The sequence below is a fragment of the Patagioenas fasciata genome, chromosome 4 (assembly GCF_037038585.1).
Source record: "Patagioenas fasciata isolate bPatFas1 chromosome 4, bPatFas1.hap1, whole genome shotgun sequence".
NCBI lineage: Eukaryota > Metazoa > Chordata > Aves > Columbiformes > Columbidae > Patagioenas > Patagioenas fasciata.
The window spans coordinates 33,016,221-33,041,333 of record NC_092523.1 but is presented as its reverse complement, the minus strand read 5'-3'; positions in this window follow the sequence as shown (position 1 = coordinate 33,041,333).

The window sequence follows — 25,113 nt, the reverse complement described above, 5'->3', positions numbered from 1 at the left end:
GTTCATGTAAAATCAATTTTATGAGTCATTTTTAAGCCATCATTGATCGATGTATATAAAAAAAGTATGTCTTTCTGTAAAATAAGTCTGTTCTACTGCATAAAATCTATAATTTATTTAAAAGTAAGTTTCACTGTACAATTGTGGCTGTAAATCATGTTCTCAGTCAGATTATGTGAAAAGCATGGTTCAGCCCATCATCCTTTGGTTACAGTAGATTTGCTGATGTCACATTAAAAGGCTCATTTGCAATCCTATCTCCCAATTTTAATTACATCTGGAGACCACAGAATAATGATACATTTGATACTAATTCTGTTCTTCCAATATTCATCTGGTGATTTCCTTTTGGTACTTTATGTTCCATACAACGAATACAAGATATATTAAACTGGCTGTTATCTGTATTCTAAGTGGAATGTTAATGGAAATATTTCTGCAATTTTAAGAATATTCTCTGGAAAAATCTAAATCAATAATCTATTATTTATTATAATTACTATTCCTTTATTTTTCTGAGTATATAGATAAGAGGAGATACAAATCAGGATATTCAGTTCCCTTTACAACACTTTTTCAGACATGAAGGTTTTCTTCTATACTCCCCTTTCACTCTAACCACAATTCCATTACCTAAATTCCAAACAGTACATTAATGAATACTGTATCGCCTAAGAGATAGCTCTACATCCTAATACTACCTATTCTTTCTGCATAAGATTTTTGCCTTTAATTGACCTCAGAAAGCAAACATACAAAATTGAAGTCCTGATGAAAGTACAAGAAACCCAACTATCCCAGCCACGTCATTGTCATGGGCTAGATCTAAATTCAGTTGTCTTCTGCATCTTTTTTTTTAAATTAATATCAGTTTCATTTGCTATTTTTGTGGCTGAGGTTTATTAAGCACAGCGACAGTTTACCAACACTGTCACAGAAGTTACCATTGTGCTGTGACAAAAATTAATACCAAGTCTCTGTCTTAGATCCTACAGCTCTTTTCTACTCTTTATTCTCTCACTCTTTATAGATGTTGCTGCTTAGCATGATCAGCCATCCAAGCGAGACAGATGCTTCCAAGGTACTTCAGAGACATTGCCATTTTGTTGGGTTTGCAGGTTTACTGTAAAGCACCACAGAGAAAAACACCAAGTACAGTTTTGCAGCTGGGTCTGCTGCTGTCTCTGCAGAGGGCCACATGGAGGATGATTCCTCTTGCTGTCAGGGATTAGTATTTCTTGGGAAGAGTTCTGGGCAAACAGCCCAGAACAGCAGCAGGTCAGGGGTGAGCTACTCGCTACTAAGCAAACCTGGAAAAGGCCATGTTGCCTCTGCCAGCACTTGTGCAATGCTGAAGCCTGACCTGTCACTACTATATGCTAACACTATATGGCACGAACTAGACCTGACAACTCGTCTATCTTGTTGTAGGCGGCGGTATCCTTGCTTAGTGGAGGTGTTACATACCTGTGCGTGAAGCACCACTGCACAACAAAGGAGAAAGACAGCTTAATCTAAGGAGCAGCAGAAATCTTTTGGGGTTTCTTTCTGTACTAGAGCAAAACAGTTGTTTGCCTCAGGTTTAATGAACTGTTCATGCTACAGAGGGATTTCAGTTTGAGTCGGTACAGAGTAGCAGCCTTTGAAAAAACTCTGTTGTTTACAGCATATAGAAGTTCTAGGATGGTAATGTGGTGATAAAATATAGTCCTTTCCATTTTCTAGTACTAAAAAAAAAATTAATGTAATATGAGAAAACATGGCACCTATTTACTTCAATCAGTGTGCGAAATATCACTTTATCAGAGAACATGTAACTGAGTTCCACAATGACTTTGGAGAGGATTTAGGGGCAATTTTTAAAGGAACAATTCAAATTTTATCTAGGCATCAATGGCAATCATAAAAATTCTGCCCTTGAGTCAATTTTCATCATAAAAAGAAAACTACAAATGAGAAATGTAATCTCAGCTCAACACTGAAATTTGTTTTGTTGGGTTCCACTGGGTTTACATCTTTATCCACACATGTATTCTCTTTCATCACCCTTTCTTGTAATTAAGTAATAATCTATAAAGATAATAAATATATTTTGTGAAGAAATTGCTGTCTCCCCTGGAGTCATCCCTAAAATTACTAACAAAGTAAAAAAATATTGAGTTTTTTTCCTGAAAATGCTCAGAATTATATCTTTGTATCAGTAAGAATATTGTTCTTAAGCAGCTCTTTCACTGAAAGTGGATCTGTATTAGAGCAGCCAGGATGTTAAGCAAGGCCTGAAATGCAGAACTGTTCTGGAAGACAATGCTGCACCAAGGGAATAATGAGAATCCTGACCCACAGGCAGCATGTGAGTTGGCCTGACTTCCACTGTAGCAGGTAAATGCCCTTTTTCGTAACACTGCTGAAATCTTATTTCATAGGCTGAACAGTTCTCCCAGCATCATACAAGGGACAGGTTTCTGATTGTTGCACAAAAGAAACTATTACAGTTTTGGTTTATGATCTATATAATGGACTGGTGAAGAACAAAAAATAATACAACAGATAACTACATAACTACATATTAGATACAGATGGGACAACAGAAATAAGTGTCCAGAATACTTGTTCACTATCTGTCCTCTCCTATATGTACCAGCACATACTTTCGGAATTTCTTCAGTTTGCCTGCATAGACTCAAATCATTGTTCTCTGAGTCCCAGTGTACATGGCTTCGTGTGTGTGCTGCCAACACCACCTGTTCTTTTTCTTTCTCTAAATCTGGAACAACAGCAAATCAGTAGCCTCCTGTATTATTTCTTGCTTTAACTGAACACCGTACTTTTAAAGTTATGTATCTTGTTCTACCTCTCTAATTTTCAACAAATTTTCAACCTGTGAGTTTCTTACTCCGCATCTTCTTTTGTTAAATGTGACCTCATAAAATGAACTGACATTTAAGGAATGAACCTTGCTGTAGTTTGGTGTAGTGCTGGCCTATGCAAAAATACAATCTGTCTCAAACTAAGCAAGAAAAAAAAAAAAAGCAAGAGCTGAGGTTGAAATAATCTACATCTTTGCTGACTTTGCTAAGACTACAGTAGTGCACTGAACTAGACTTTTGAAGACCGTCATTTTCATTTGGTTATTCCAGGCATGTTCTACCAGTGTAACCACCTTTTAATTCGATGCCAAACAGTTGTTTGTATTCCCATAGCATAAGAGGCACTGATAAGATTGCAAATTAATGCTTTTCACATGACCTTAGGAGCTCAGTATGTTCTCACCTCTGTTGTTGTCTCTTGCCTAATATCACTTCCAGCAACCATCGAGCAGATGCTGAAAACCCTTCCACGAACGCCTGCCTGTCTGAAACTTCATGCTTACTGAATCTCTTACCTATGTGTGGGAAGGACAGCAATCAGTATGATGGCAAGGGCTAATCTCTTCTCAGTCATAACAAAAAGCAGTGATGATAAGCATTTAGTAAAATGGAAAGCCTGATATGTGTGAAATGGCAGATCATCAGACTTCTTTCTTACTCTGGCTGCAAAAGACTGAGAAGGACTGGGGAAGGAATTTCCAAACAATATCAAATGAGGAAACCAAATTAAAGAAGAACACTGAAGCCTCCTCAACTTCTCTAGTGCTATAGCCAGAGGAATGATCCCCTTCCTTCTGTTCCACTATCCCCATCTCTTCATTACTTCCAACCCCAGCAGTTCCTGCCAGATCACTGGCAGAAATATAAACGTCTAATTTAGCTATACCTTGTATCTTAAAGGGGGGAGGTACTGCACCTTCCTCTGCTGGCTGGCAAAACTCCTTTCCTCCTTAATGCCTGCTACACTAAAGCTCATATATTGGTGCTCCAGGACCCGTATTTTAAATTACAAGGAGTGAGAATTTCTGTAGAAACCATTACACTGACCCAGCTGAAACAGGCTGATGAACAGCTGATCTTGTGTGTGTTACTGAATATCTCATGAGGGTAATTTACAATTCCTCAGAGAAAACTGAGGTGAAATAGTTTCTGCCTGTGTTTCATCTCAGCAAGCGTATCATGCAATGTCTCGAAAATATTTGCAGTGGTAATGTTTGCCTTCTACCAGTTAGAGTCAGCTGGAATAAAGATGAACACTCACACTCACACAGCTAAGCGTTTCAACTCCCCTGCAGTGTCAGCAGGGCCCATGTTTGACTGACAGAATGACCACGCAGTGAAGTCTCCTGACCATTCAATCTAGGTCTACAGGAAAATTTGTGATATGTGGGGTGATAACTGTGCAGCCTACATCAACTGATTTATCTTCTGGTATCTTCACTTACATCCACCCAATAAAAAATAAGAGAACTGAAGTGTTTCTTTTTTGTTCTGTCATGCTAATGCTTATACTCATTTTGCATCATACCAGTGCATATTTACTGTTTCTAGTCTTAAATAACATATTATATGTTTTATCTCCAGATATAACTCTGGAGAAGGTATTTTTTTTTCATTCTATCTGACCTGCCTCCCCATTTATACTGGTGTATACCATGCTTTTCTGACTTAACATTAATGTCTTAACTTTAATCCATATTTTTGTAACAATCTCAGAAGCTTTTATAGTTTTCTGGGTGATCTTTTTGGCTCCTAGCAGTTAATACTATATCAAGAAGACAAACTTTACAAGCAAAGGTAGAGAATCCAATACATTATGTTTTCGATTATGCTAACTGTCCTGCACAGATGGTTTTCACACCTAAATCCTTGCCTGTATTTGATGGAGCATATACAATGCAACTCTAATGCCATTTCACCTGTCTAAAGCAAATCCACTACTTATACTTTGTTTTACATACTATTTTAGAAATAAATCTGGTGACACACAGCCAAACGTGCAATTTTTCTAGCTCTCCTTTCATATCCTTACATTCAGGAGATGAGAGATGCACCTATCCTTAGACATGATATGCTCATTTTGGCTGGGATAGAGGAAATTTTCTTCACAGTATCTAATAGAGGACTATGTTTTGGACTTGTGATGAAAACAGTGTTTCAGCTATTGTTGAGCAGCACTTATAGAGAGCCAAGGCCTTTTCTGCTCCTCACACCACCTCATCAGCAAGTAGGCTGGGGGTGCACAAGGAGCTGGGTGAGGACACAGTTGGGACAGCTGACTCCAACTGGCCAAAGGGCTATTCCATACCATATGGTGTCATGATCAGTATATAAAGCTGGGAAAATAAAAAGGAAGGGAGGGAACATTTGAAGAGATGGCATTTGTCTTACCAAGTAACTGTTACACATGATAGAGCCCCGCTGTCCTGGAGATGGCTGAACATCTGCCTGCCCATGTGAAGTAGTGAATAAATCCCTTGTTTTGTTTAGCTTGAGTGTGCAGCTTTTGCTTTAAGCTGTCTTTATCTCAACCCATGAGTTTTCTCACTTTTACTCCTCTGATTCTCTCCTTCATGCCACTGGGTAGGGGAGAGAGTGAGTGGCTGTGCAGTGCTTAGCTGTTAGCTGGGGTTAAACCACAAGACACAATTAAATTGAAAAGTCCATTCTCTAAGCCAATACAGGCAGTATTTTCGATTTCTATGATTTTCTCTGCAAATGATCAGAAGTGACGAGAAACAGGGATGAACCAAAAGAAATGTAGATACATCACCTTCCATCACTTTAAGTAACCTTGTGATTTCAAATGAGTAACACCTGTAGCATCAGCAGATATATATTTTCTGTTTATTTCACTGCTTGCCTAACATGCTCTTTAGTGTGCCAGTCCAGCCTTGTTTTGTTAAGCCAATATCTCCCAATTAGTGAAGGATCATTTCCTTCCACAATTGTTAATGAGAACAACAGTTAACCCCTGTATTGCCTAGCAGACTGATTATGGTCCTGATAGATAGAAGACAGTTTTTACTTCATACACCAGTCCAATAAAGATTTTTGTTAATAATAGGGGATTTTTATGGGTTGAAGATGAAAAACCATACTCTGGCATGATTTATTTATTGTTCTCCTGGCACACTGTTTTTTTCTGAACCATCTACTCATATTAAAGAACATTTGCAATGATATATACATGAATCCTGATTAAGCTATTTGAGTTCTAACTGCTAATGATGTAATTAGTTATTAAGCACATTTTGTACCATGTTAAGTCATTCCTTTTTCAGAAGCAGATTATTCATCCTCCTCCTATCTAAGAGCCCATCTTTTCCCTCTGAAGGAAGCAATTTTCAGTTGCTTACAAAAAAACTTTCCCAAAATGTAACAACCTGAGCTGATGTTATCTATAGTGGATGTTTGCTTCAGCCATTTCAAAAACTAGGCTGAGTAAATTATACGTTTATAATGTCAAATCTCAAATCTGTCATTTTGACAAAGCATAACTTATAAGTCCTGCTGTTTAACCATTTAAAAGTAGGGTTGTGGATTCTTGCCTGAGAGCAGCCATTAAAAAGTCCACCTCTGAAAAGTCAGTCTGCATTTTTGAATGAGCTGCAAACTGTCAAAAAATAGAGTTTGCATATGTTCAAATTGTAGCAATCTAAGCCTCTGTGCACTAAGCATCTTTGCACCCCATGTAAGTTTGTAGTGCATGTATTGTCCTCACTGGAAACCCAAGCAGGAATACAAGTGACTGTTCATGTGTTATTCTTACATACTGAGTATGCTTGCTGCAGATAGAGACCTGCCCAGAGAAACCTCACCTGGAATTGAGAGAAGGAGGGGGAAACAACTGACAGAAAGAGACAAACTGAGAGATATCTACCGAAATGAATGAGCTTTTGTCGAATATAAAAGGTATGCTAAACCCCCCGTGAATGAAGTTTTTTACTACTTCTGCATTATCAAAGAAATGCAAGAAAGGATGTATTGCAAAAACTACTCTACAGCATCAGATTTAATGGTGCAGGATATTATTTATGCTATCAGTCATCTTTCTCAGATAATATCAATTACTGCATAGGCATTATGAATCATGTATAAATCTGTGAAGATTTTAATTTGGCTTAAGATAGAATATTGTCCTTGTAGCAAAGGCTTCCTTCTTCAGCAGAGTAACTGAAATGAACCAGCTCCCTCAGATATTTCCTTAGGGGTACACAGCATTCAAATGCAAAGATTTTGTCTTAGAAAGCTGAAAGAGACTAATAAAAGCTGAAAGTTTACTGAGATAATGACATAAAGGTTGGAGCAAAGCAGAAACTACCATGTATGCGCCAAATAAACAAATAAGAGAACATCACAGACTCATGGGTATTTACAGCTTGCACACACTGTAAAGAACTTCCAGAGGAAGAAGAAATTAATTTTAAAAGCTGGTAGGAATTGCTGATTTCTCTCTGGAAATCAGTTCTTGCCTGCCCACTTTCAATACATAACTGTTATTGTTCTGCATGTCAGAATTGTTTTTCCCAATGGTAAGCTATTCAGATTTATTCAAATAATGAATATTCTCATTTCTAAGAAGCACTCACTCAGAGCCATTCTTTTAGATCTTACTATTTTACTTGGGGTTGCATTTGGCTTTCTGGAGTGCTAGCTTGATAGAATCCCCATTATATTAGTGCCTTCTGGGTTGGGTACCCTTTATACATAGAAATAGCTCAATTTTAAGTACTCCTAAAATTAAATTATCACAGACCAAGCTGAAAAATGTTTCACAGACATTGCCAAGAATAGAAATCGAGTCACTTTGTTATTCATGTCATGGTCTACATCATGTTACTATACAATGGCCTTAATCAATAAAATCCAAATTTAAACCAAGTATATTGATGAGAGGAATGGGATGCAAAAGGAGAACTAGCCAAAATTAGGGCCAAAAGTCAATATGATGTTTTTATTTTAAAATGGTAAAGCAACTATTGATGCCAGATTTTTTAGAATATCCTATGTCTTCCAAGTATTTCTTGCCAAAGAATTTCTTTTTCCTTTTACCTTCAAATAATGAACTGGAGACTGATCTGTGCTGAAAAAAGATAAACCAAGCTGTGAAAGCATCTCGAATAATGTATATCCATGTGGAACTAGACATTCTTGCACACATTCACAATATCAGTTCCATAGATCTGTCTTATTTTATCCCAGTCCTATTTTACAGGAACTGTGCTCACGTGAAAATAAATTCTAAGGACTGAGGAATTGTACGCAGGTCATATGGAAATACACCATACTTGGGAGGTGACTTGCACGAAGATATCTGTTCCAGAAGAACTTGGTGTGAGAGTTACAGTTGAATTTCAAATCTAAGGCCCTCTTTAGGCTGGAAAATCTATGAAATTCCTTAACTGTGAAAACAAACAAAACCAAAATGAAACAGACAAACAAAAATCCCCACCACAAACTCAACAAACAAACCCCACAGACAAAGAAACAAAAAACCAAACACATTCTCATAGGTTGAGATAATGAATCAACGACAGCAACAAAAAATTCTGGCTGATATTTTTTAGAAGGACATAGATGCATTTGAAAGACAACAACAAATCCAAACACTTCCTCATGTAGCTAGAGGAGCTATTATATCCACCTAATGATATACTTCACTGAGCTTTCAAATTGTTAGAACATTTGAAAATTCACATGCTAGAAAACTTGATGCCATGAAGGAAACTCCTGCTGTTCTATTTCCCATTGAGACCAGAAGCTGAATGCAAGAGTTCACACGGGAAAGTTTTTGTTTGGTTTTCTTTACATTAGATTTCAAAGGACTCCAACTTGTACTACGCCAAATATCTGAAACAAACCCAAACTGAGGATGGTTTGTGGTTTGCCCATCACAGATCGAAACCAATCTGAGGTTATGTGAGGTCAGCATTTGCCAAAGTGTAGTAACAGTGAAAAAGCCTTGCAGTTTTATTTAGATTTTTTTAAACATATCTGTCTGTTTCAGATGTAAAGAAATTATTTCAAACAAGAAGCAAGACTGATGCGTGCAAATATGATTGACTAAGCAGGCAGAAAGCCTTAAAAAATGGCTGTGCTACATTAATTCCTGCTTCATCCCAATGATGCTTATCCAGGGAACAATAATGATACCACATACCACAGGAACATATCACCAGCAGGAGAGAGGACTAGCCAGCCGATTCTTTAATTCATTGTGCCAGAGAGGATCCATTGAAGAACCGCAAAGACTAATAATTTGGTGAAAAATTGTCTTGACAGGTTTATTTTTATGTTAAATCATTAAAGTTATTTTTGCTTTTTATTTCATATTGACATTTTAAATTTACAGAAATTTGGAAAATTTATAGAAATGTCTAAGAAAGGTTCACCACAGACTCCATGGTTTTCAGGGCACCTGGGCAATTGTTTCAGTATTTGGGTGATTTCTCCTGACAGCAGTTTGGATTGCCAGAATGGATCTGGATTACCACAGCCCTGTTGTGTACAGCTCCAGCACATGAACTCTTCCTGAGAGTTTACAATTCATCACCACTCAAACCTTCCTTTCTCCTGAAAGAGAAAATTATTGAGAGCTTAACAGGGAAAAAAAAAAAAAAAACGTTAAGAGGTCATGTGTTCTCAGGGCTACAGTATGAAATGTAATAATGTAGCACATGGCACAATGAATTAAAGAATAGCTGGACAGTTATCAAGTAACTGAGACTGCAGAAATATTCTATGGAAGAGCTTCATTCTGGCAGATAACTCCATGTGCTTTTACTAGAGGTTATAACCAGACCAAAAGACTTCATGTTTTTCTTAAACTGCCTATGTACTTCAATACAGTAGGACAAAATCTGCCCTCAGTTATACCACTGGAAAATCACTCATTTCATGGGCTTTGATGTATTGGCAGTTACACTGACACAGCTGAGGGCAGCATTTGGCCCAATACATCTTCATTCAGAAGCCATATCTATTACTTATAATAGCTTTCCTTAAAGGATAGCTGGGAACATGTGCGGATACTGTATAGTGATAGTGACACAATCTTTTTCCCAAGCTATTCTTTAAGAAAAGTGATTTGAAAAAAAAAAAAAAAAGAGTGCAAATCAAACTGTCTTTTCAACTTTAACCATTCAATCTAAACAGACACTAAGGAAAAAGTAAACTGAGAATTTTTGGAGGGGGTTAAAATCAGATCTTTTTTTTTTATCCTTCACTCAGGGTCTCTGACTCTTCCCATTTGTAGTTTTTTTCATAAAGCACTTGAGCTCTAGTGCTACCTAACACGTTAAATGCTAGTGGTTTATTATTACTCATTTCATAACCCAGTTACAGATTATTTAAACCAGTTTCCTAAATCCAAATAACAGAATAATGATGTTCAAGAAACAAGTTTATGAACTACCGTTAACTCTCAGTCTGAAGATGTAATACAGTGATGGACCATCAAAATGCCTGCTGTCAGCCTGAAATCCATCATTAAAGTAGGTCAGGCATGTCTAGTTCTGAGATGGACATATTTCAGAAGGTAAATTACCCTAAGTTACTATAGTTAAGGAACTTTTGAGCTGGGCAAAAATAAAAGCTTATATACAACAATCATGTTTTGTTCCAGCAAAAAGAAAAACATGGAGGAAACTTTTTTTTTTTTGTAGAAGCAGTGAGAAAATGTTGACATCCATCATGATCTTACAAATTTAGTCTAGGATTTTCAAAAGAACCTTATCGTCTTAAGAGCTCGCATCCTACTTAGGCAATTTTGAAATCCTTCGTTCATGCACAGAGAAGATGACAGATTGACAATGACTTGAATCTTTTATTCACCAAACAACGCCACCACAGGCAAGGGATGAGGTCAACACTTTTTACTGCATCTTTTCTGTGCTTCAACTCTCATCTGGGTGGAATCACTCAATGGTTGAAAGGACACTTTATATTCAAAATAAGTATGAACTTCAGCCTTTTTTTTAGCAAGAAAGATAGCAAACATAGACAATTATTTACAATTTGTAAAAATAATGGTTTCTAGTGATCCAGACCAGAAGACCATTGTACATGGAGAAGTTAGTGATCCACACAACAGTTAACTTAACTAGGACCAGGCTATGTTGTGCCGTGCTATGCTGTGCTGTGCTGCACAGATGATTTTGCCTTCAGGACAGTGTTGTGCTTCACAGACCCCTTGCCCACAGGATAACCTCAGCACATTGTAGAGCAGGATCCTGCTGGCAACTCCCCTTTGGTTCCAGCAATTATACCTCCTGCATCGCCTTGCCTTTATCTAGAAGTGTAACAAGACGTTCGCATGTGAACGTTCTCTCTGCTTGACACTAGAAATTATAAATAAAGCTGTTTTCTTGTAAGAAAATCCAGTAATGGTTGGAATGACCAAAATGAGATAACACAATGTGCTGCAGGCTGGTTGGAGGTACATCTAGTGCTGTACAACTCTGCATTCCCAGCACCTGAAGGGATGTACGATTATCTACACTATTCTCTCGTCCATTATTGTGTTAACTCTAACAAATAGTAATTTAGTGATACTTTATTGACACAGACTATGGATTCCAATTTGCTTGCTTACTTGGCATCATAACTGACTAGGATCTCCTGGTGCAAAACATTATTCTTTAGAGTCTTAAGAGGAGTGGTTGAGGGAGCTGAGGCTGTTTAGCCTTGAGAAAAGGAAGCTGAGGGGAGACCTTACCACTGTCTGCAACTACCTGAAAGGAGATTGGAGGGTGTTGGTCTCTTCTCCCAAGTAGCAAGTGATAGGAAAGGGAAAATGGCCTCAGGTTGTGCCAGGAAAGGTTTAGATTGGATATTAGGAAAAAATTATTCACAGAAAGGGCTGTCAGGCATTGGAACAGGCTGTCCAGGGAAGTGGTGGAGTCACCATTCCTGAAGGTGTTTGAAAGGCATTTAGATGAGGTTCTTAGGGACATGGTTTAGTGTTAGAGTTAGGTGAGGTTATGGTTGGACTTGATGGTCCTGAGGGTCTCTTCCAACTGAAATGACTCTATGATTCTATGATTCTAAGATTTCACTACACTTTTCAGCACTGCGTCTAGGTATTTTATGGAAAACCATTTCAGGTAAAAGTTCTATTTTTCTCAGTCACCAAATTTTGTTGTATAACAAGTATGAAATTACTGTACAAGGGAAAAAAATGAAGCTCAAATTAAGGGATGCATCAAAAATATTCACTGTGACTCTTCTACAACACCACATGATCAAGCTCTTCTGTTAGATGCATGATTCTTACAAGGCAACAAAGAAGTTCTGTTTGTGTCTCTCTTGGTGGTGTAAGAAAAATGAAGAGAACTTGATGATGGAAAGCAAGTGGAAGAAAGATAAGAAATTGGTTATGGGTGAAGTTCTGCCTCCAGATTTTCCAATGGAATCTGTATCCAAATAGGCAAAAATTATACATCATCATCTGAGGCAAAATTAAAACAGCATTGGAAGTGTTATTAAGGCACTAGTTTAAAATAGGTGCTTTGGGAGAATACAAGTACAGCTCAGTCACCCCTCATTACAGAAAGCCCAAAGAAAATTCCATTTTTTCTTTCAAGAATATGGTCCGGAGACAGACTAAGATTCATAGTGTAACACCTGAAACAGCAATGGGCTATGTATCAACACTCCCAGTAGAATCTAAACAAGACAAGTAACAGATCTCTGCTGAGAAAAATGAAAATCAACAACAAAAGATGCCTGTCAAGGTTTCCAGACCTATTATTCATCTAAGGAGTAATGACTCTTTCTACCCTGAAGTAGAACTATTAATATACAAAATACTAGGAAAAGGGAATCTTTAAAAGATACCTAAGGGGAGCACTGCAACACAAGGCTGTAACTATGGATGAGACCAGCTCAACCAAACCATCTTGCCCTGAGGCACTGACTTAATGGCTATGTCTCTCTCTGTATCATTTTGCCCAGTACTTTGCTTTGGCCAGTTAAACTGTCAGACTCCTACATTTGGGGGGAAAAAAAAAAAAAAAAAAGGTAAAAACAACTGAAATACTCTGTTACTTCTGAGATTTCCTCCATATTTTACATCTTTATTTTTAACCAACAGCTACTGTGTTCTTCAGCACAGAATCCTGACAGGGATACTATCAGCATTAAAAAAAAAAAAAAAAGAGAGACAGACAGAAAAGCAACTTATGCATTTTTAAACACAGAAGTGAAGATAAGAGGAAAAAGAGAAGCAAATACAAATAAATCCTGAAGATCAGCATTTTTTGAGGAACTTCAAGGGAGATAGAACACCATTGCAGGGATTAAGCTGCATGGTTAGTCCCAGACCCTAAGGGATGGAAAGTTCACAGCTTAACAATATCGTAACAATAGGCCAAGTATGACAGAATATCCAACTCTAAATAAAACTGGTGGGAAAAGGTCAGTTTTGCTGACTCCACAACCAAGACAGAAAATAGAAAATGTGACAAAGAATCCAAAATGTTACCTGAAATGTTCATCAAATTTAGAGCACACAGAAAACAAGCTCTGGATCACAGGTAAGGCAGGCAAAGAAACAGTATTTTGGAAACGAGATAAGAATGACAGTGTATAATAATATCACTTTTCAGTGTTCAAAAACACCAGTCAAGTGTGAAAAATGTGGAAAAAGAATGACAACAGCAGGAGGAATTCTGCATGGGGAATAATGGGCAGTATTACCCCGGAGGCAGATATCGGTCTGAAGGAAAGCAAATATACTATTATATTTAATTGAAACTGGCAACAGGAATACAAGGTCACATGTTGCCAGAAGTGATGGTAGTTAAACTGAAGGAGAAGTCAGACTGAAATAAGGTAAAAGAACTTGTACTGACTATGTTGTCTTCAACAAGAACTGAGCATTTGAGCATGCGAAAGATGGAAATAGACACCTGTTAAAATTTCAACTCAGAAAAGTGCCTGCTTAGAAGGGTATTCAGCATGATCACGAGCTTTCCCTCATTAGATCTATCTGAAAGTGGTATAATTAAGAAAGTGTAGAAAATATCTTCCGATGGAAAGGGAACACTTGGTGAGTGCAGCATGTCCAGAATTAATATTGATCTGCTGGAAGGTAGAATGGCCATACAGAGGGACCTGGACAAGCTGGATCATTGGGCTGAGGCCAATTGTATGATGTTTAACAAGGCCAAGTGTCGGGTCCTGCACCCAGGTCATAACAACCGCAGGCAGCGCTACAGCCTCAGGAAAGAGTGGCTGGAAAGCTGCCTGGTAGAGAGGGATCTGGGGATGTTGATTGACAACTGGCTGAACATGACTCAGCAGTATGCTCAGGTGGCCAAAAAGGCCAACAGCATCCTGGCTTGTATCAGGAATAGTGTGGCCAGCAGGACTAGAGAAGTGATTGTGCCACTCTACTCAGCACTGATGAGGCTGCATCTTGAATACTGTGTTCAGTTTTGGGCCTCTCATCATAAGAAGGACATTGAAATATTAGAGAGAGTGCAGAGGAGGGTGACGAGGCTGGTGAGGTGCCTAGAGCACAAGTCTTATGAGGAGCCATTGAGGGAGCTGGGGCTTTTTATCCTGGAAGAAGGGAGGCTGAGGGGAGACCTTATCGCTGTCTACAACTACATGAAAGGAGGTTGTAGCATGAAGGATGAAGGGTGTTAGTCTCTTCTCCCACATAGCAAGTGATAGGAAAGGGGAAATGGCCTCTAGGTTGTGTCAGGAGAGGTTTAGATTGGATATGAGGAAAAAGTTATTCATGGACAGGGCTGTCAGGCATTGGAACAGGCCGTCCAGGGAAGTGGTGGAGTCACCATTCCCGAAGGTGTTTAAAAGGCATTTAGATGAGGTACTTAGGGACACGGATTAGTGTTAGAGTTAAGTGAGGTTATGGTTGGACTCAATGATCCTGAGGGTCTCTTCCAACTGAAATTATTCTATTCTATTCTATTCTATTCTATTCTATTCTATTCTATTCTATTCTATTCTATTCTATTCTATTCTATTCTATTCTATTCTACTCTACTCTACTCTACTCTACTCTACTCTACTCTATTGCTACGCCATCAGTCAAGCCCCAGGGAGTGTCCCACTTGCCCTAGGAATATGACTGGACAAGCTCAAAGCAAGAAATGAAAACCAGCAGAAGGCAGACTCTACCACACGGGGTGGGGGGGGGGGGGGACGGGGAGGGGAAGGGAAGGGAAAAAAAGGAAAACCAGAACTCTCTACCTCTACATCAGCCTAAAGAAATGCAACCATCACATAAGAAGTGAGTATTTTCCACTACCTACGAGAGGAAAAGTTTCCATAGCTGGTTGATGACAAATGTTTTCCTCCACCTCTTACATCTGCAGTAGTCTGGCAGGCATCTTTAAAAACACATAGCACACATAAACATGGTGCATATTCCACACCTCCTTTCCAATAGGCTGTTTTCTCAGACTGCCGTTTGGTTTGTGTCCAGCAATCAGGCTGTTCTAGTAGAGAATACACACATTTTTGAAGGTCTGGAGTGTAAGAACATCTGTTTAGGTGACATTTTGTTATGGAGTGGGTGTAAAGGGGAAAAAGTATATGACCAGAGGCTTTGAACAGTTTCAGAAAGAACTCAAGCTGCCAGGTTACAGCTAGCTTAAACAAAAATCTAAATTTCATTCCTTGCAAACAACGGTTCTAAGAGCAACTATTACAGCAAGGGGCCTGGTAAACACAAAACAAGATTAAGGCTATCACAAATGTCACTTGCTCAAAAAACAGGAAGAGGATCAAAGATTTCCCAAGTGTTGTGAATCATGTATGGAAAACTACATTTCATCTAACTAAGGATACCAACCTACAGAAAGAACTACTATAATACTATGCCACAATGATATGAAATAAAAATTGCAAACTACTTTTTTGAGAAATGTAAATAGTTCATGGGAAGAACTACTACTACAACAACAACTACTAGTTGCCCTTACCTCCACAAAGTGAAATGATAAAATAAGGTTTGTAAAATAAGAACCTACTAAAAATGTCACATTCTCGTCTGCATTTAGTACAGTTAAATTACAAAAAGTTGCCACCAAGGCATGGGTTTTTACCCGATGTCATTCTGATTAGCACAAAACTGGAAATGAGAACATCTTCATCAATAACTTATTACATATATTTGAAAATCTTCATTGCAGAAATGTGAATCATTAAACATTCAAATCATTACATTTTCTTGGAAATAAAGTAGGTAGCACCCTAATTTAGGAACAAAAAGCCAGAAAAAGAGCCATTATTTGCCAAGGTTCTTACTACACAGCAATATTTGTTTCTAAGTCTAAGGTAATATTGGCTCCAAAAGACCACTGCATACATAACTAATGCAACAAAACACCACCCATTGTTTGCTCCCATGATTTAATGACACTTCCAATCCTAAACACTTGCTATTAACAACAGAACATTGAGCTTGTATCTAAAATCTGTCATTTTCTTTAATAAATGAATAAAGGCCTTCCTGGTTGGCAGTCAGGAAAAAAATAAACAACTCTAAGACCACCAACAAAACTTTCTTTACAGTTTTACTCGATCACTTAATTAAGGTCCCATGCACGTCAAAGTCACATCCTCCCTTTCAACTTCATCTTTCTTTCTTGGACAGATACACTGTCAGCAGAAGTCAAATATAGATGCTATGCTCTGAAACTGCACAGATTCTCCCTTGTAATTCATTCTTGAAATCTCTTTCTGTATTCAGATTTTTTTTTTCTGATTCTGAAAATATTTATGAAAAAAAATAATAGAAGTATCACAATTCTGTCTAAGAAATGGCTTCATCTTCAGACATGTTTCCAACATATCTTCTAAACTGAGTGGATCATATGAATGTGCCCACCACCTTCAACACCTTCTCCCTTTCTTCCTAATGGACTTTTGAAACTGATAATCCTTTATTCAATGTCTGGCTTACTCCTAATACCTTGGAGTCAATATTAATGCCTGTGTTTTGAATAAAATACCTTCCTTCCTTTTCTTCACCTGTTCTCAGCCACAGTCCATTTTCAGTCTCAGTTCAAAGAATGATTTCATAGAAAGTTCCCCCCTCTCACACTACTTCAACGATGCCTGCTGCTTTCTCACAGCAATGCCAAGTGATTGCTTCAGAGCCAGTGCAGTCTGCTAAGTGCGGATAGCAGCAGCCTTGCTCTTACAGATGACTAAAATTATCAGATGGACAGGAGAGGAGGTAAAGCTCAGTGAAAGCCTGCTACATAGGAACGTCTGCATATTTTTTCATGATCTGTGGGTCTTTGCCAGCCTGAATTCTAATAAATGAACCTAGAGTGGAGTTTTAAGAATTATAAGCCAAAAATCAGATACATCCAGATAGATATGCATAACAAAGGGAATCTAAACTGATATAAAACATATACAACATTTGAGTACACTGTCTAACCAAGAAAGTCCTTACAGACTCATATCTATTAAAGATATCTGAAATACACATTTATCCACCCTGCATTGACACACTGTATGTCTGTGAGCATTTACAATGCATGTTGAAGATTTACACTTACTTAAGTAGTGTGGATTCCCAGAAGATCTCCCTACTTTATAACAACAGTGCCATTTATGTTAAAAATCAAGTTCAGATTTGTTGTTATCTCTGAAATATGTTACAAATGTTCAGTGAAGCCTTAATTTCTTGTGTTTCATAGTAAAGGTGTCAGTGAGAAATTCCAGGCATAAGAAAAGAAACCTGGTCTTGATCCAGCCTACATTAGAAACTGAACAACATTGAATTCCAGGTTAGGATATATTAATTTGGAATGTGGATCCACACACACTCTTCTTTAAAGCAGATGAAACTGAAGAATCTTCTAAACATCTCATTAATATGGCCTTATATAGTTTTATTTTACATAACACATTTTTATACTTGTTTCAAATTCCATAGTTGTTTTCTTCTTATACAGATACATCATTGCCTTGTTTCTGAGATTAGCTCCTAAAACACAGTCCAACATGAAAGCTAAAGGAGGAGATATAACTTCTTTGGACTAAGCCACAAAGTCTGGTTCTGGGTCCTTTCTCTCTCATGAGAATACTCTGATCCAAGTAGGTAAACATGAGTTTTCCAGACAGAGAAAACTGGATCATCCATCATCTTACTAAAGCACTGAAGGAAAGATATTACGGGGAGCAACAGCCTGGGAGACAGCCACATGGCTGAAGGAGGTTCACAGATCCTTCCAATAGCAGACAGGGAGATTCCAGGGTAAGATGAAAACAGTTTAAATCAATATAACCTGAATTCAGAACATATCATTATGATCATAGCATCACCTCATCTACAATGCAGGTCACAGAAACTTCTGCAATAATCTTGGCTCTGAACTTGCAACGCGTCTGAATTGCAGTGTGTCTTTACTACCCCCCCATGTTTCCCCCTCCCCAAATGCACAGTTGTACTCTGCTAATTCTTTCACTAGACTGCACAGTTATCCAAAACAAAAAGATTTTTGTAGAAGTTAGGCAGTTTAAAAATATCTCCTGACTTCCTTTCCTCTCCCTGACTTTCCTCCAATTAACTGCTAGAGCTAGTTTTCTACATCAAGTGAATTAAACAGATATGAGCAATCCAAAGATTAATTGCCATTAGCATTTGTCAGTGTGACTCTTTCAGGGCTACTATAAACATTTATGTCTGGTTTCGTAATAATCACTCACTGCTAAGGCATGGAGTGTGAAAAAAAGGATCAGGTTTTGTGTCACATTTAATACTCAGCAGCAAGAAAGAATTATTTCCAATCTCTCTAGCAACAAAAGTAACAAAGAAGATACTGTGTTTGATATGTAAGATGTTTAATTCTGCCCAGTATGCTGAGGGGTAAGGAGTACCATGTCTTTAAAAATTTAAAAAAAAAAAAAAAAAAGTGAGAGGAAACAGGAGAGGGAGAAGGTGATGAAAACTTTCCATTTTAACATTCCAGAAGTATACATGCTCTTTGGCATGCAAATAACTTCTCTGAGCTGATTAGGTGAGTCACTGGGTTTTTTTCCCTAGAATGAGTTCTTTGTAGCAAAGACGAAACACTTCACCCTTAACAAAAATGACCGAGAATATCCACTAATATTTAATGTACTTATTAGCATAGCTCTCAAGTAAGCACCCTGCTAGAAACCACTGCTTAGATATAATGTAGGAAAATAAGTATTTTGAGCAGTTTCTGCTGATATATTTCTTACACAACTTAATGTGCAAACATCACTGGCCCATTACTGTTAAGAAATGAGGAATTTTAAGGACTGTTAAACACTCTGCAAATAGATCAGCTGAAAGTTATTCAGCACAGGTGTTCTTATAATTAGGTTACATTGGAAAAATGTAATGTTCAACGGTCCTTGTACTTTGCCCTTCTTCCAGTGTGGGAATGAATATCACCATTCACAATTAACCCAAGTCTCTGTTCCAGTAGAAATAAACATTGAATGTAGAACAGTAATGTGTTATTTTTGTAGCAGTTTAAGCTAATATTTTTTTTATAATTAATTGTATATTATTTAGTTTGTACTTACTGGAAACTTACTTTTACTGGAAACAAAAGTGCTAAAATACTGGGATGAGCCTGCTTAGATTTTTCCCCATTTCATCTCACCAGAATGGAACGAGGAAGCTCAGAAAATTTTACTGTTTCATATTTGCTAGTATAACCTTGTTATTCTAAAGGGCATAGGTTAGTCCCTGGGATAGTAAAAAGGTTGTTTGAAATCCTTCTAGTTTTTAATTTTTAATCACACGGTGATTCCATGCAGAGAAATCTAGAATTTGTGGTTTTAATGAGCTTTGACAGTAGTCATGAACTCTAACAAAAATTCCAGACCTGCAATGTTGGTGAATATTTGATAAATATGCAGTGAACATGCTTCCAGACAGCAGAAGTTTCAATGGATTTACAAACCTCTCTCTGTTTGTTCAAGTATAGTTATCCATTACAGCTACTTATTAAACAGCTACTTGGGCAGGTGCCATTCACTGAGATGGAATGGTTTCTCTCTTGAACAGTTTATAACATGTGTGTTGTCATGCTGGTGATAGGGTTATTAGTATTTTTATTTAATCAAGGGAGTACCTATGTCTCCAAAATTGTTACAGGACTGTGAGATTAAATTGTTTAGCCTTGCAAAGGTAGAGCTACCCTGCAAAAATATGCAGTTAGAAGATAACATACACAAATAAATTCCACATGAGACTGAAAAGACTTTCATTCTTTGTTTTGTAATTCAGTAGGAGAAGTTGAGGGGGGTTATTTAGAGGGTGAAATAGCTATTGCATACCTTTGATAGCTGTTAAAAGAGGAAATTACCTATAGCTAATACATATTTTAGTAAGTAAAAGCATTTTTCTCAGCATGTGTCTAATATTCTGCAATTCAAACTACATTTCAAGATATTGGAAATGGTAAAACAGAACAACAAAAAGTGTAAGCAAGTAGAGAGAAGCCCTAACAGTAATTATATACTTGTACACTCCTGTGTTTAAAGAACCAATAAAGAGTCTGGAAATCTTACTTGTGTTCCAGACCAAAGGTATCAGATTGTCTCTTAATTCCAACACCTGATAATGTAAACTTACTGAATATTTGCATACATTCCCATGTACCCCAAACAGTGAGGGTATGAGAATTCAGCCTTGGGGGTATATGGGAAATATATTAATATGTTAATGTCGAATATAACATATTCATACATTCTGCAGTACATCAAATCATGTATATTCTATTGGGAACATAAAAAGTATAACGAAACATTTTTGTGAGAGAGGTGATATACAAGGAAATCTTTAAGTAACGCTTCAAGATATGCTTAAAGATAACATTGCTTGATTCTACTCCCCACAAAGTCCTGTGCTGGAAGAAATATGAAGAATTGTCCATCCAGCTATCCAAGGCCATACAGAGGAATAAAACCTTGATATTGGAAATGCATACAAATTTTCCTACAGCTATTACGTAAACCTTGAACTTTTCTGAGTGTTGTTTGGGTTGGTTTGTTTCCTTGTGCTTTGTTTTGGTTTTAATATAGAAAAAATCAAAGTAAGAACACTTAAAAACTTTGTTTAATGACAAACTAGTTTACAGATATCATTAATTTTAGTTGTGCTTTCATGAAGTGCAACAGAAGTCAAGAAAGTAAGTTTGCCTACCATTATAGTATAAATAATAAACATTCCCCCAGAAACCAGTGAAGTTTCTTCTGTGTGAAGGCAGGATGTGAAAGATGATGCAGATAGATAATTTTCAAACAGATTGATAACTACACTTGTGAAATTTATGAAATTCTTATTAGAATTCTAAGAACAATATGTAGACAAAGTATTTATCAAGGGGAGAAAATCATAAAAGATAATATTCTGTTCAGTTGAACACCAAGAGATAAATGATCTCACTGTGGATAAACATGATTACAGAACCTACAGACAGTGGGTTTTGTAAACTTTATGGACTAAAACCATATGACTTCCTGCAATGTACTTGTGAAATTTAACTAAGTTAGATTTCAAGACCAAAACAGTTTGCAAGAAACTGAAGACTTTCATTATTTATTTTCCCCAAGTACTTACTTCACAATAGTCACAAAGATGTTCACAAGGATGTACACTTTTAAAATACAGATTCTATTCTTACAGAGTGAAACAATCTATACACTAGAACTTCAAGTAGAAGTAAGGTAGAACGGTATCCATTAAGCTGAAAAAAATGAGGAGCAGGTTTTTAGCTTTCAGAAACAGAGACACACATCATGTAGACTTCAGGTTACGAGTGGGAAATCAGACAAACAAAGGTACGTAGATTGGTGTTGCAGAGATGGATCCTCAGATCCTGTCTTCACTCATTGTATGTTCAACCAATGTATGGGCCCACAAACTATCTTAACCACGCATCATAAGCCAAAAACATTTCCAGTCTTAGAATAATACTACACCTATAGTTGTGGCTTTGTTATTGAGATGATGATGTGCCACAGGAGACCTTAAGAGCCTAACAGGAATTGACGTTGTTTAGCGAAATCCCCAAATGTTCGTAGAAAATATATCATGTTCTCTGTGTCATAAGATTGACAAAATCATAAATAAATACCTATAAGAGTTCCTCCCAAAATCATCAGAAGAAAAATTCCTTCTTGAACCACTGTCGTGATCTGTTTAGCACTATGACTACAGTATGGCATGCCAGAAAAGAAAAATGAACAAAAGAAGCACAAGGTCATCTCTGCAGAGAATAGTCCTTTGATGTGCAGAGTTAATATCACCTTGGTGCCACCTTGTTTTGGGTGCAAACTCAGACCACCACAGTTCCATCTGCAATTAAGCCAGAAGTTACAGGTGAAGTAGAAAATTTTATTAAATCTACCCTTGTGTTTCTGTTCCTTTCTTCCAAGTGTTCAGACCCAAATGCACACAGTGGAAAATGGAGCATGGTTTTTACTGCCTTCCTAAAGTAAATGGAGAAAAATAAATACTGAGTAACATGAGGTCAGACCAGGCATATCAGAGCAGGTCTTATGATTCTTGCTAACTCAAATAAACACATTGTTGGAAGTTTTCTGACAGATTTGGGCAAAAGTACCATGCTTTATGCCATGCTGTTCCTTCATGAAACTTCATGCATTAATATGACTTCTCAGTTTCACATCCTTAGCAGTATATGAGCTAATGTCCTTTCTGTTATTCTGGAGAAACTCCATCAGACACTCCAACTCCATTACTGAAAGTTTCACACTGAGTAACCCTTCCAATTTTGTTTCAGTCAGAAAGGAGAAGGAGGACACCTATTACACAGACATAGTATTGGCTAAGTAAAAAAACACAGAGAGAGGTGTGGTTCATCTATTTAGATCCAAATACTGGTATGCAAAGACTTTGAGGTCTGCTCATTAAATAGCTGCTGAGGGTCAAACTCCTGCTGTTAATTCTAATGTAAGGAAGAGTGGCATTAGGATTAATTTCAATTTATGTCCTTATTAATGAACAGAAAGAGAAGACAACACGTTATTAACTACATGCTCTGAGTGATGAGAATGTGTGAAGGCAATCTACAGAGTGATGTTAAAAAAATACGTTACATGAGTAACACATATGTTCTTAAAATTTGTAGACAATCTCAGTGAATTCTGTGACTATACTACCTATTGACTCTTTTTAGTAGAGAAGGAAAAAGCAGCATTTAATGCCTCAGCTAATACATATATTACATAATATTGTAAAATAACTATGTGATAATCTTTGCTAGCAACTCTGCTGAATCCTGAGAGCACCAGTCTGCTGAAATGAACAAAGCTTTTAGGCATTTTCCCTTTGACTTTACCTCTCCAAAGAGAATAATTAGGTAATTAGTAAGAAATCTAAGCTCTGAGGTTTTGTTTGTCTGCTACTTCAATGTTATGATCCCTTAGCAATTCTCACTAAATATTATGATGGGAGAAAAGCAAAGGGGATGTCAAAAATAGCTAGAGACTATTCTGGTAATATCTGAGGGGAGCAAATGTACTTTGTGGTAGGTATACCATGATAACTACAAGACAGTGTGGAAAATACTGTGTGACTTTTCTGTGTCTACTGATTTCAGCCACCTTGTTTGCATAGATTTTCAGCCTTCATGCATGAACTTTATGCTGGTTTTACCCCAGCTGATGACTAAGCACCACACAGCCACTCACTCATCCAGCCTCAGTGGGATCGGGAAGAGAATCATTAAAAAGCAAGAAAATTCATGGGTTGAGAGAAAGACAGTTTAACAAGTAAGGCAAAAGCCATGCACAAAAGCAAAGCAAAACAAGGAATTCATTCACTACTTCCCATGGGCAGGCAGGTGTTCAGCCATCTCCAGGTAAGCTGGGCTCCATCATGCATAACAGTTACTTGGGAAGAAGCCATAACTCACAATGTCCCGCTGTTTCCTTCTTATTCTCCCAAAATATATACTCGGCATGACATTGTGTGGTATCAAATATCCTTTTGACCAGTTTGGGTCAGCTGTCCTGCCTGTGCCCCTTCCCAGCTCCTTGTGCACCTGGCATGGTCTGAGAAACTGAAAAGTCCTTGACTACTTAGCAACAACTAAAACATAAGAGTATTATCAACATTATTCTTATTCTAAACCCAAAATACAGCACCATGCCAGCTACTAGGAAGAAAATTTACACTATTGCAGCTGAAAGCAGGACAGTATCTGACACCTCATTCTATACCGTTTACATTGTGCTCAGGTCTCACACTATCCAATCCATTCTTATTACTCACCACCATCCTTCCCATCTTTTGATGTAATACACAGATATAATTCCCTTAGTCTATTGACCACCCCTGTGACATGTCTGTAAAACGTCCATACATGTCCACAAATGTCCACAAAATGTCCATCGAGTTCATTTAGTCCATGACTTTGGGCTCCATCTGTTATGGTCTCCCATAGCATCCTTGCTGCTAAACTGAGGAAGTGTGGTCTGGATGATCAGGTAGTGAGGTGGACTGTGAACTGGCTGAAGGAAAGAAGCCAGAGAGCTGTGGTCAATGGGGCAGAGTCTAGTTGGAGGCCTGTATCTAGTGGAGTGCCTCAGGGGTCAGTACTGGGGCCAGTACTATTCAACATATTAATCAATGACTTGACTGAGGAAATAGAATGCACTGTCAGCAAGTTTGCTGATGACACCAAGATGGGAGGAGTGGCTGACACGTCAGAAGGCTGTGCTGCCATCCAGTGAGACCTGGACAGGCTGCAGAGTTGGGCAGGGAAAAAATTAATGAAATATAACAAGGGAAAGTGTAGAGTCTTGCATCTGGGCAGGAACAACACCAGGTTCCAGTGTAAGTTGGGGAATGACCTGTTGGAGAGCAGTGAAGGGGAAACGGATCTGGTGGACAGCAGAATGACCATGAGCCAGCACTGTGCCCTTGTGGACAAGAAGGCCAATGGCATCCTGGGGTGTATCAGAAGAGGGGTGGTTAGTAGGTCAAGAGAGGTTCTCCTCCCGCTCTACTCTTCCCTGGTGAGACCACAGCTGGAATATTGTATCCAGTTCTGGGCTCCTCAGTTCAAGAAGGACAGGGAACTGCTGGAGAGGGTCCAGCGCAGGGCAACAAAGATGATGAAGGTAGTGGAGCATCTCCCTTATGAAGAAAGGCTGAGGGAGCTGGGTCCCTTTAGTTTGGAGAAGAGGAGACTGAGGGGTGACCTCATTAATGTTTATAATGATTCTGTGATGGTGGTCAGTCAGG